The sequence below is a fragment of the Apium graveolens genome, chromosome 7, assembly GCF_009905375.1.
Source record: "Apium graveolens cultivar Ventura chromosome 7, ASM990537v1, whole genome shotgun sequence".
In the NCBI taxonomy this organism is placed as follows: Eukaryota; Viridiplantae; Streptophyta; class Magnoliopsida; order Apiales; family Apiaceae; genus Apium; species Apium graveolens.
The window spans coordinates 244368593-244379199 of record NC_133653.1 but is presented as its reverse complement, the minus strand read 5'-3'; the positions used below and the strand labels follow the sequence as shown (position 1 = coordinate 244379199).

The window sequence follows — 10607 nt, the reverse complement described above, 5'->3', positions numbered from 1 at the left end:
ATTCTAAATCAACTTTGTAAACTGATATTCTCATTAGTTGTAAATCATGCTAAAGCTCAAATATCATTCTGGTTGCTGATGTTTCTATAACCTAAGATGTTACCTATTTGTAACGACTCAAGCTGAGCACCTACTAACAACTCTATTCAATTGCTTTTTTAAAAAAAAAATTGTTTTTCGTTGCTTACTCTTGTTTGTTTTGGTCACAGGTTATTAGTGGCATAAACATGGGTTACAACTCTGGTTACCGCATGTCAGTAACTCTCTGTCTGAGGAAACACTTTTTTGTTTAGTAAAAGTAGTCTATATAGTATGTGACCTTAAGTCTGCAGTATAAACTCTTAAGTCTGCACAACTAATCAAATCTGTTACTGGAATAACAGCATGTACTCAGGAACAGTAGCAGGTGCTCGAGAAGCCTTTTTCTACGGGATACCTTCTATCTCAATATCTTATGACTGGTACACATTAACTTACAAAATGCACTATGTAGACATGCATCAATATATTGCACGTTGCAACTGCTTTGGGATCAGTTTTTATTTTTCTTGATTCAATTTGTGTTCTCAACTGCCAGGATGGGGGGTAAGAGCACTGCTAATGACTTTAAACTTTCTGCCGAGGCTTGCTTACCCATAATAAGTGCAATTTTGGTTGAAGTCAGAAGTAAAACATATCCTCTAAAGTGCTTTTTTGAATATTGATATGCCTACAGATATTTCGAATCATAAGGTGAGACTTGCAGCTTTTACAGCCATCATCGTCTGCTTTAATGATATTCGGAGAGAACAAAGATTAAGTATCAGGCTATGGATTATAATGATCCATCTTTGAATTCAGAACTAATTAGAACTTCATGTAGCTTGACTTGAATTGTGTTTGCTGCTCATTCTATACTCTGTAGGGATACAAGTTGACAAAGCAGGGAAATAGTATTATCAGAATGGGTTGGAAGAAAATTACTTCTGAAGCACAAGTTGGAAAAATATTATCAACAATGACTATGGTAGCTGATTCGACAAAAATTGAGATGAATGGTACGAAAGTATCACAAGACTCTGAGAACAGTCTCGTTTTTATGCGAGAAGCTTTATAATTTTATCAGGGAATTGGAATTTTGTTGTCGGGGATATTTGGGACTGGAAATGGATCTTCAGTAACTATGTAAGATGCCTCACTATAATAACCCCAATTTTTGGAAATTTTTGAAACCCTTATGAATAGTGTTTTTGCTGAATGAGAAAACTTTTCATGCCACACTATGTAGGGGTTCTGTTATTGATCTTCTGGGATATTATTAGTACTCTATATGGTATATAAGTGTATGTAAAGATCGTCAGAATCCAATTCCGAACACTTTGATTTTTCCCGGAAATCCACTAGATACGGAAAGAATTGAGAAAAAGGTAACAGGATAAAAAGGATTTAAATTAAAGGATTATAGGAGAGGATCATAAAAGGAATATAATATATTGAGAAAGGTTAAGGGAACCTAAGTAATAAGATCCCAGGTATGATCCCTCAAACGATAAACGAGAACGAAAGATAAGCGAACCGTAAAACAAATAAGTGACCAAGAGACAAGCTTGTACAAGAAGCCAGGGATTGTGACATCATCAAACCACAAGGTATGGACAAGTGGGAGCATTATGACATGTGCAAGGTGACACAAGCATGACATGGGAAGGAAGGAGGTGTGGTGGCTTTTTAACCACACAAATTCAAGGGCAACAAGGTAATTAACTAAATCAAACACAAAAACAAGCCAACCAAGCCAAGCAAAATCATTTTCATCAAAATCAAAAAGAAACCAAGGCATGGTTCATCATGCTCTCGGCTTTTTACTATTGCAAATGGGCAAGAATTCAAAAACTCAAGATCCAAGCCTCCTAAATTGGTGAGTTAATTCCCTAATCATCTTCATGCTTAGTTAGGGCTATATCATGAGTTTAAGCCATCAATTCCTTCTCCATCTTCTCCATTTAATCAAAGAAGAAGACTATGAATAGTGTTTTCAAGTTTTTAACTTGAAGTTTTTCTTGTTTTTCTTGAAGATCCAAGCATTCTTAAGACTTCTCAAAGCTTCTTAAGGCTTCCTAGCTCCTCCCACCACTCAAAGGAAGGTATACCATCTCCAAACCCTAGATTCCTATATATTATAAGATGATTTTGATTAGTAGGATGATATTGTAGCTTGTTGTTGTGATTAGAGTTTGGGATTTGAAATGGTAGTGAAATGGAATGGTAAATGTTGAGGTTTTGATGAAAAGAACTTAAGTATGATTAAAGTTAAGCTTAGGCATAAGTATGAATGATTAAATTGAATTGGTTGGGGTTGTTATGATGTGATGAGGATGGATGTTGGTTGTATGTTGGATTTGAGGTTGATTTGAAATGGGTTTGAATGGTTTAAAATATTGGAAATCGCGTAAACATAGCCGTCGTAACGTCCGATTTTCTTTGGACTGTTTTTGTGCATAGCATTAGGACCCGAGAACCCCCTGCTAGATTATGACCACTGCCATGTTTAGATAGCTCATGTTACGAGCTTCGTTTTGATATGTAGTTCGTTCGATTCCGATGCACGGTTTAGGAGAAACGACCGTTTCAACGGCGTTTCGCGAACGAAACTTTTCCCCTCACCTTACTTTGAAACATAGGTTAAAGACCAAAAAGGGTTAATTAATGTATGAAACATTTATGGTAAGTGTGTTAGGCAGTTGGTAAGACACTCGCGAAGGAATCGCTTTAAAACTCGTAAAGGTTAAATTATTAAAAATGGTGGAGCCGAGGGTACCCGAGTGACTTAAGCGAATCAGTGAGCGCAAAACAAGCGTTAGAGTCTAAGTTAGTTAAAGTATAGATTTACAAGTGATTTTGGTTTAATCCCAACTTACTTGTTGTTTATAGGTTACCAGACTCGTCCCGAGCCTTTTATCACCCCAAGTCGCTCAGGCAAGTTTTCTACCCGTTATACTGTTGTTGTGATGAATATATGTATATGCATTATCTTGCGATAGATGCATATTGGTTAATTAGCAAATGTTGCGATATATTGAAGCATGCTGATATGGTATATATATGCATGCCTGTTTCGTATTCTTGCCATATATATCTGTTGGTTCAGTTGATAATACCTATGCTAGAGAATAGCGGTAATTTGCATATACCCTTGGTATAGGGACCCAAAGGTGAAAACATTTTCTAAAACCGGGAGTCGAGGATCCCGAGTAGATTTTATATATATATATATATATATATATATATATTTATATATATATATGGTTATAGTTTTCAAAACTATTAATCGAATAAGGTTTATTCGATAACTTTATTTTATTAATGAATATTATCTTGAATATTCATTCGAGGACTTATGACTCCTTTATATTATTTATTGAATATTACTTGGATATTCATTTGAGGATGTATGACTCCTTTATTTTTTTTAATGAATATTATTTATAATATTCATTCGAGGTATTATGACTCCGCTTATTACTGAAATATATTCTTTATTTCATTAGAGAATAAAGTGTTAATAATCAAACTTATTTCCGATTATTCAAATAAAGATAATACTTTCATATAAGTATATCTTTGGTTATTTAATGTTTATTTCAAGTATAAGTTTTAATACTTCTACTTCAATTATTTTTATAAAGATTATTCTTTATGGGAATATTATTTAAATAATAATATTCAGATATTTTCTAATATATGGGGACTGATTTACTTCATTAAATCAGCTTTACTCCAAACACTCTTTAAAGTGTTTTCGAGTCTTCAAAATGATTTTTAAAAGTTAGAGCGGATCCCAAAACTCATTTTTATATTTAAGATCTTCCTTTTTAAGGGGATTTAAATACTCGCTCAAAACCTGGGGAATCCGGCTCTGTGGTGTGTTTTATATTCGCAACGAGGTTGCAGTTTTGGTAAATGAATTGATTACTTGCCCAATGTTCGGGAAGTAAGCCCATCTAATTGAGTCGGCATAAGCGACAGGCCGGGGTACGGTCTATGAAAGTGTAAGTGGCTAGGTGGCAGTCCATCAATGCGTGAGGGGCCGGGTAACGGTCTAGCGCGAGGTCCTAATGCGGCCAGGGTGATGACCGGTGAGGAATTCATCCATCTACAGTAGAAAAGGTTACTTATTGGTATCTTTGCCTGATCAACAAGATATCTGGTTTATGCCAAAATTCTTTTCCTTTCCAAAATTCATTGGATGTTTCAAACTCTGTTCATACTTTACATAACAGAGGTTCCAGGAAATGTTTAAGAGATATATATATGTGGATATATATATATCAGGACTAAATAAAGTATCTCGTAACTTTATTTCATTCAATAATATTTCAAAGATTGAATCTATTCAAATCTTGTCTTGTAGTCTCATCTATGTGATGAACTTTTGAAACTGATTATAACTTGAACGGTGGTAGTTCAAGTAGTATTGGGAAAGATATAAGTATATTGGGGTATTTGGTAACCTCATCTTTTAAACTTATATCTAATTAATAAGTGTCTTATGAATGACAAAGATTTTCAGAAAAACGTTGAGACAAGGTTAGATATATGAGATCACCTTGCAACGATATTTTTATACAGTTATACACTGGAACTCTGTGTGTATTATGCATGGAAGAGGACTTCCAAGATTTTGAAAAGTATATATGTATATATACTGAATATTTTGTGACTTCATCGCATTAAGATATCAAACTTGGTCCATTTCTTTTGACCAAGACTTTCATGAGTACTATGAGAAGGCTCATATATTGTAAATCATTATACATATTATTTTGGTGGGCTTGCTGCTCACCCTTGCTTTATTTCTTCATCACACAACAACAGTTAGGAAAGATGGCCAGACTCCAGCAGACCCAGCGCAAGCGCGTGGGAAGCGTCCCGCGTCTTCCCGTTGATATTGTAGCTGCTATAGCTGCAGAGGTAGATCTATTGTAGATCAGACCATCTACTTTTGAGAATCAATTATGTATAATTATAACTTGTGGCAGATAATGGCAATTAACTGTAAATTTATCAAGAAATCATTTTGGGTTGTAATAACTTTTAAATTGTGGATTCAAAGACTTGTACTTATTTAAATTTCATCTCTGAGACTATAACGGGTTGTGGTGTGTGTTAGTGTGGGGTCACAGCATAAGGTTATTATTATTAATTAAGTGAAGTGATATTGTGGAAAGAAAGACCGTGACGACCCGGATCCCCGACCCCGGATCTGGGGGTGTTACAGAAATGGTATCAGAGCTAAGCGTTATAAACCTCAGAGATGATGGGACGTTAAGATAATAAGTTCACTAAGATAATAAGAACTCTTGCCAAGTTCATAGTCGGGCTACCTAACGTAGTACTGACAGTTAAAACCCTTATGGGAACCCTTATAAATATCGTGATAGGAGTGTAGTTCGTTATCGTATATGGTAGCGGAACTCCGAACCCTGAGGTTGAGGAGCAACATCGCGATGATGTTTATTACTAATTGGAGATCGGATTGTGGATCCGATAGAGTGTCCTAATACAGGACCGGATGATGTTGATATTGAGAATGTAGCGGTTGAGGATGTTGTCCTAGAAGGGATAGTTGCTGAGAAGGATCCCATGGAGGATCCTGACAAGAATGAATAAAGGACCACTGATGAATTGATGACCATGGTTAGGTCGACTACCAGAGGTAGGATTGGTCGGTCACTACCGGAGGTTCGTTCAAGTTGTAAAGATAGTAGCCCCTTTAACGCGGCTTACTCATAAGACTGAGAAGTTCGAATGGACAGAGAAATGCGAGAACAGCTTTCAAGAACTGAAGCAGAGGTTGGTGATGGCCCCTATGCTGGCGTTGCCAGATGGAAAAGGAGATTTTGTGAAGTGTAGTGACGCTTCGCACAAGGGCTTAGGGTGCGTGCTTATGCAGCACGGTAAGGTAATCGCGTACATGTCAAGACAATTAAGGTAATATGAAATTCGATATCCCCGCTCATGAGCTTAGGCTCGTGGCAATAGTTTTACCCTAAGGATTGGAGGCACTACTTGTATGGAGAGAAGTGCGAGAATTACCTAAGCCATAAGTGCTCTAGTACATTTTCACGTAGAAAGAGCTCAACATATGCCAGAGGAGGCAGTTAGAGCTAATCAAGAATAATGATTGGGAGATTCTTTATCATTCGGGGAAAGCCAATATGGTGGCTGATGCCCTTAGTAAAAAGGAGAGACTCAAGATGATAATGTCTTTTGGAGAGTTGATAAGAGATTTTGAGAAAATGGAAATAGTAGTGAAGGTAACCGGAGCCGGTACCGAAAAGCTGTTTGAGATTGCAATAGAGACCGAATTATTGGAAAAGATCATATTGTGCCAGAAAAAGTTATGAATGAAGGCAGGGAGCCAACAATTAGATAAAAGATTAATATCGAGAAAGATGATAAGGGAATAATGAGGTATTACTATAGAATTTGGGTTCCGAAAGTTCAAGAGCGTAAGGATGAGAACTTAGATGAGAGCCATAGTTTGAGGAATAAGATTTAGAGTAAACCTTGAACGTGATAGTCAGGGAGGTCGCCATCAAGATAGAAGGAACCCATGACATAATGGAGTGGAAAATAAGGATTTTAAATTAAAAGATGACCCCAATTATGGGGAGTAGGATGAAACATTTCATACTAAGGAAACAGAAAGTCGAGTAAGGAAAGAAGACCCGAGACGGTACTCCTATACGCCAATTCATGGACCTGTCTAAAAAGAACTTAGACTATTATCCCCAACCACCACCCTGAGGAGACAGTGCGGTGAGAAATTCTTTCAGGACCTTTAAGTCGCTAAGCTCTCAGAGTTCCATGGAACAAGCTGACCCAGCCGAGGCAAGAGCTTGGCTAAAGGAAATATAGGAATTATTTGAGATTCTAAATGATTGACGAATCACAAAAGACTGTTTTTGTCACTTACCCTCCTAAGAGAGAGACCACCCGCTGGTGAAAGACCAAGAAAGGCACGGAGCCAGAGGTTATGATAAACTGATTAAAGTTCAGCCAATTGTTTTCGGGAAAGTAATTCCCAAGGTTATGGAGAGAGTGTAAAAGCTTTAGAGCCAGAACAAAGGCAGACGAGTATGATGAATTGTGAATTTAAGTTGTACAAGTGGTCAAGATTCGTTCTCAGGGCACGAATCCAGAATGACGGGATGTTGAAATCAATGCTTATGTTGTGTTAGTTCATGAAATAATGATAAGAGAAAGGAAAATAAAAAGAAACTGAAGTGGAAAGGAATATAAAGGCAAAAGAGTTTGAGGAATGATAAGGGAGTTGGGTATGAGGAAACCCTAAAGACTCATAGCAATAGAAATAGAAAAGTATGTAATCGTCAGGGTGATGATGATCCACCATGAGTTAAAATTGATGGTTGAAGGCATAAGAGATACATATATTGTACCCCCTTTAAGTTGGGAGGATTCGAGGAAACCTTGAGATAATTCGAAGGATAAATAATGAGACGCGGATAGACTAAGGACACAAGAAAGTAAGAAATTAAGAAAATTGGATGAAGGAAGTGACCTTCAAGAAGGTGAAGTGTAAGACCGGTGGCTTGTTACCCAGAAAGGGAGACGCCAGGTATGAAAGATATCCCAACATTGAGGTGACTGTTGAGATAAACAACAAAAGTAAATAAGGAATTATTAAGAAGAAGTTCACGTTGAACATGACCAATATCTTCCAGAACATCCATGTTATCATTACCAAATCAGGAAAGAAAAGCGGATGACCATTGTTATCTTTTGGAGGCCATATGGATTGACCTCAATTTGAATAAGGATGCTATTATGAAGTTAGGTATAGACTATCGAGGTGGGAATGATGAATATGATAATCTATCAAGGATATATGACTTGATTTATTCGTGGAAGGATGCAGGTACCTTTTAAAGGTGGAATTAAGGATAGAACATTGGTAACTTAAAATGAATCCTAGGGGACTGCATAAAGGTTGGCATGTCACCCTTAATAGGGACAGTATGAGTTTTGACAGTATGAATTGGAAAGGATTAAGGTAATAATAACCTTTAAGGATCAGTGGAGAAATTTTTCAGAAGTATATAGACAATGGTTCTACTATTAGTAAATGGTATTGTGATATGCCCTGTATCTAGGGAATACAGGAGGAACGATTGAAGGATAACCTTAGAGGTTTTATAAGGAAAAAGGTAATATTCAAAATTCTCAAGAATAGAAATGTGGATAAAGGAAATATGACGTAATTATAATGATGCCAAGTGGGGCATGTGTTAAACCACGAGAAAGTATGGATCGAACCAGTAATGGTCGAAATTGTTCAGGGCAATTAGGACTTAAGATAAAAAAAAATGTTCTAAGTATGATTGAGAGTCAGTCTTGACAGTGATTAGCCTCTAAAGAATGAGGCAATAACTTATGGAAAAATGGTGATATTTTTTTTCCCATCTGATTTTAAGGAAAACATCTTCACTCAAGCAGTGATCGGAAATAAGGTAGAAAATTTATTTGGAGGTGGTTAAAATGACATTGACTGTAAGGAAATTTTACTATCAGGAAAGGCCAAAGAGGTGGCCGACACTTTAAAGGTAAGTGGATAATTATAGGCGCGTGTGCCAAAAGAATACAGTGATGATGGTTAAAAATGTGAAGGTTGAATTATGGTTTTGAAGATTGACATTCCTTCTGATGACTGTGCAATACCCAACCGTAATAGTAGTTGGTAAAGGTTTAATTCGTGTAATCACCATAAACGGGCTATCTATCTTAGAAGGTCCTATCTTGAGATAAGCCAGGACCATGTTTCAAAAAGGACTAGATGAACCCTTGAGTTAATTCTTCTATTTAGGGCGTATGATTAAGAATGGTATTAACCTGCTATCGTTGCTTTGATTGAAACTCTTCTGCACTTTTATCTGCTTCATGTCATGTATGTATGTCAGGATCAAGAGTGTTCTTCATGAATCAGGAATGGTGATTATGTTACCTCCTTAGAATGATTTGATACGACATGGATAGACTCCGTATGGTTAGATATTAAGATTTCAGGGAAAATGAATGACTACAGTGGGTCAGTGGTGGACCATAGTAAGGCAGCAATGATTCTGCGAGTAGTGAGCTGATTACAACCATGAGAGTTGTATTGGAATGGGTGTTGAGATTGAGTACCACTAATCAGGTCGTGGTAGTGTATAAGTTATCATTGATAGACTAATTAAGTAGAGTATCTACCTAGTGAATAATTATTCTTTCTTATCAATAGAGAGTCGTATTATTATACGAGGAAGGTTGCGGTGCGAGCATAGAATCCTAGTAACGGTGATATATAGAATGAGATCCCAGATTCGATTTTTGATGTTGAGGGAGTTTCAAAGGTGATTGTGTATAAGCTCGAGGAAGAGCATGGGTCCATAGAATGATGGACGGGATAGCGAAAATATTTAGGCACGTGAAATGCGAGGCTATAATGTTTAATGTTGATTTAAATACATATATGTTTTGTTCTTCTATGACAAACCTCTATAGTTCAGAGGTAGATTCCAAGCCAGATATTTTATGGCAATAAAATTTTTTTTATGAATATACAATTCTCTTCAGTTCGTTCTTTTCTCTTCTTTTCATTTCATGTAAGCTGAGAAGAACAACCCTTCCAGAAGGGGAGGTATTACCGAATGACTATCTATCTGTGTGATAGAAGCCGAGTAGGATACCAGCTATTGTTTAATTGCTTGTCAAGTACTAAAGGCTGGCCACCTTCTGTACTAACTATACGATATAACAAGTGTTCATGATCTTAGTGATCTCTCAACAAATTCCTTTACTTCTATTTGATTGATCAAATTTTGGAAAATAGAAACAACTGAAAAAGGAGTAATAAAGTGGTGGTAGTATGCGGAATGGGAACACATTCGTGATACTAAGGTTGACGTGGTTATTAAAAGGTTATAGAACGCTAACGAGCAAAAGTATAACCAGTATAATATTAGGAACGGAAGGTGATAGCGATTACGAACTGGAAAAGAATGGGTATTGAGAAGCAAAAGTTCTAATGATTAGAAGCTATGATGAGAGTCTGTGTAATAGACTTGAAAGAATTTGGAATGATCACTTAATGCGGATTGAGTTATCTTACGACAATAGATCATATGTCATTATCGAGATATCGCCTTATGAGATCCTTGAGGGAAGACAATGTCGATCTCCCTTATGTTAGGATGAAGTTATAGAGCGCAAGATGCTCGGACCCGCAGTAGTCCAAAGGACCAAGGATATGATAAATCTAATCAGAGGACGGCTGGTAGTAGCCCAAGATGGACATGATAAGTATGTTGATTTGACACGAAAGGATAAAGAGTATGAAATAGGGGACCTAGTAATGTTATAGGTATCCCTTGGAAAGGATTGATGAGGTTCGGAAAGAAAGGAAAGCTAAGTCTACAATTTGTTGGACCCTTGGATATATTAAGACGTTTGGGAAGTTAGCATATGAGCTAGCCCTAACCCCGAACATGTAGCAGGTCGTAACGTGTTTCACGTATCAATGTTAAGGAAGTGTAATTCAGATGCCAGATAAATAGAGGCATATGAGT

The 10607-nt window shown here is 36.8% G+C and overlaps 1 pseudogene; it reads left to right on the top strand.

Annotated features, from left to right (window-relative positions):
- Window positions 1-214: 214 nt before the first annotated feature.
- Window positions 215-1145, top strand: LOC141672667 (uncharacterized; annotated as a pseudogene).
- Window positions 1146-10607: the final 9462 nt, after the last annotated feature.